This window comes from Mus pahari, chromosome 18 (assembly GCF_900095145.1).
Source record: "Mus pahari chromosome 18, PAHARI_EIJ_v1.1, whole genome shotgun sequence".
Lineage (NCBI taxonomy): Eukaryota > Metazoa > Chordata > Mammalia > Rodentia > Muridae > Mus > Mus pahari.
Window position 1 is genome coordinate 3,888,564 of NC_034607.1, and position 3,131 is coordinate 3,891,694.

The window sequence follows — 3,131 nt, forward strand, 5'->3', positions numbered from 1 at the left end:
TTTTTTGAGACAGGGTTTCTCTGTGTAGCCCTGGCTGTCCTGGAACTCACTCTGTAGACCAGGCTGTCATCGAACTCAGAAATCTTCTTGCCTCTGCCTCCCAAGTGCTGGGATTAAAGGCGTGCGTAACCACGCTTGGATACTCTATATCTCTGGCCGTCCTGGAACTCACTCTGTAGGCCAGGCTGGCCTGGAACTGAGAAAATGCCTGCTTCTGCGTCTCTAGTGCTGGGATTAAAGGCGTGCGTCATGACTGCCCAGGCACCCTTCTTATTTTTTCTAGGGTGAAGTTTCCCTCCATGTGTTGCTGTTTTCCATCTATTATTCTTTGTAGGGCTGGATTTATGGATTTATGGATATTGTGTAAATTTGGTTATGTCTTGGAATATCTTGGTTTCTCCATCTAGGGTAATTGAGAGTTTTGCTGGGTATAGTAGCCTGGGCTGGCATTTGTGTTCTCTTAGTGTCTGTATGACATCTGCCCAGGATCTTCTAACTTTCATAGTCTCTGGTGAGAAGTCTGGTGTNATTCTGATGGCCTGCCTTTATAGGTTCCTAGACCTTTCCCCCTTACTGCTTTTAATATTCTTTCTTTGTTTAGTGCATTGGGTGTTTTGATTCTTATGTGACAGGAGGAATTTCTTTTCTGATCGCTTGTTGTTTGTTTGTTTTCATTGAGAGTCTTGTTGGATTTCAATTTTGTAAGAAAGGCTCACTCTGTAGCCCAGGCTGGCCAGGGACAGCCTGCACCCTGTGCCTGGCTTATCCCAGTTCCTGTCTTGCATTTACATGCTAAGTTGTTGCTGACTCTCTTACCTGTGGTTTCTCTTGCTCTCAGGGCAGTCCAGACAGCCACCCTTCAGAGGAGCTGCCGAAGAAGCCAAAGTACTCAGAAAAGCTCAGGCAGATGCTGGGTAATCCTGGGAGCAGCCCCCAGGGCTGGGGAGGATGTCTGGACAGGGTGGGGATGTGCAGATGCTGGGTAATCTTCAGAGCCAGCCACTGGACAAGCCATGGGAGGGGACAACAGGACAGAGCAGGGCTCTGCCAGGTGGATATGAGGGTAGTTGGGCACACTAGTGGGAAGTCATCTAGTACTTGTAAATCAGTATCCTGACTGATTTACTCCTGTTTCATTTACAGTGCCACTTGGGCTCCTAGGTCCTGGTCCTGTGGCCAATGGTGACAGTGAGGAGTCAGTTTAGGGGATGCCAGTGCTGGAGTATAATAGATAACTGATTTTTTTCTTTTACTCCAGTGGGTCCACGTCTGCTGGATCCCCCATCACCTTCTCGGGGAGGTGATCCATTCTGGGATGGCCCAGGTGAGCCCATGCGAGGTTGCCCAATATATGGGGTTCCAGGACCTGCTCCTGGTTTATACAAAAGAAGCCGAGTGGATCAAGGAGATAATGAGCCACCATCATCACCTCTGTTCCAAGGAGACAGAGGAGGTCGTTCTGGAGAAGGACCCCCAAATCGCCACCACCAGGTTCCTGGTGGTGGAGGTATGGTTGGAGGTGGTGGGCACCGCCCCCATGAGGGCCCTGGAGGGAGCATGGGCAGTGGACATCGATCCAATGAAGTCCCTGGACATGGAGGACCACATGGTCACCAGCCACATGATGTCCCTAGCCATAGAGGCCAAGATCATCGAGGGCCACCACCTCATGAACACCGGGGTCATGATGGCCATGGGGGAGGTGGCCACTGAGGGCATGATGGAGGCCACAGTCATGGAGGAGGTGAGGACATGCCTGAGGTCCCACAAGCAGGACATTTTAGTGTCCCTTAACATATCTGTGGGGAGAGGGAGAGATGCAAAGGACAAGTTGAGGCTCCATCTCCTTAAGGCTCTCTATATACAAGGAAGGCAGTTACCACCTCCATCTTTACATCAGCCCCCCAATACTGTGTATCTCTGAACACTTGGACCCACTGCTCTGGACTGGGGTCGGATGGTGATGGTGATCTCTTAGGTATTTGTAACCATTCTGCCATTGTTCCCACAGACATGTCAAACCGCCCTGTCTGCCGACACTTCATGATGAAGGGCAACTGCCGCTACGAGAACAACTGTGCCTTCTACCACCCAGGGGTCAATGGGCCCCCACTGCCCTAGGCCGGCTGCCTACCCGCACCCCTGTGGACTGCAGCCTTGCTCCTTCCACTTGGTTATGGCTTCTGTGAGGCCCACTGTCCTTTTCCCCAGCTGATGAGGAGCCGGCCCCCTCAGTTCCCACCTGGTTGGGTTTCTGGGGGTTTCTGATTCCTGGTGTGCATTGATGTACATATTCCCNTCCAGTCGGAGAGGAGAGGAGAGAGACTGGACACACTCTAGATGCTTGACTGCTGAGACGGCTGGCTTCACTCTGTGAGGAGATTTGCCCTGTGCCCCAAACCCTTTCCAGTATTAGCCCCACTGCCTGAGAACCTAAAGTTGGTCACTCTGGAGACCTCTGCTCTCCATGTGCACACAGAGCTAAGTGGGTCAGCTGCACTTAGGAAACCATCCAAGCTAAGCTCATTATCCTCACAGGCGAGGGGGTGGTGAGGGGTACCATGTATCCCACTGCACTGCACTGAGGGCTCAAGCTGGCTGAAGTTGAGTTCTGGAACCACCCCCTTGTGCCCCACATGGGCTAGTCACTGTTGAGTCCTTTCTCAAGAAAGACTGCAACTGTTACTCGCAGGTCATCGTGGGTCTGCTAGGTTCAGTGATGGCACATTCATATCTGTTTCCATGGAAGTTGTTATCTGGCAGAGGGGCAGCCTGTAGTGTTGGGCCACTCCTGCCTACAGTGGTATTAGAGACTCCGTGAGACCAGCTTTCATTAACTTTAGCCGGGTACAGTGGGCCTGAAGCACTACATGCACTGCCTTTGGGAGTGGGTTGCTGCTTACTTCCCCCATGAGGAGCCCTGTCAGTGAGGCTTCCTGGGCAGACTCAGCAGGAGGGGCCCTTCCCAGTCCTCTCCTCCCCCTGTCTTGGCATCAGTTGTTTTCTATGAAAACAGTGGGTTGGTTTTGTGCAGGGTCTTGGGTTAGAACCACAATGGATTTGAGGAGTTTTTCTTTTGGTTTTGTATATTTTGTACATTAATAATAAACAGTGGAAAGAGAAGCAGCTCA

General features: G+C 51.5%; 1 pseudogene across 1 annotated transcript in view; it reads left to right on the forward strand.

The window, feature by feature from the left end:
• LOC110336004 overlaps positions 1-3,119 on the forward strand; it is a 10,966-nt pseudogene extending 7,847 nt beyond the window's left edge. Inside the window, exons 4-6 of the transcript XR_003842466.1 lie at positions 839-914; positions 1,259-1,744; positions 2,012-3,119. The product of XR_003842466.1 is annotated as a serine/threonine-protein phosphatase 1 regulatory subunit 10-like (transcript). The remainder of the gene's footprint in view (positions 1-838; positions 915-1,258; positions 1,745-2,011) is intronic.
• Positions 3,120-3,131: the final 12 nt, after the last annotated feature.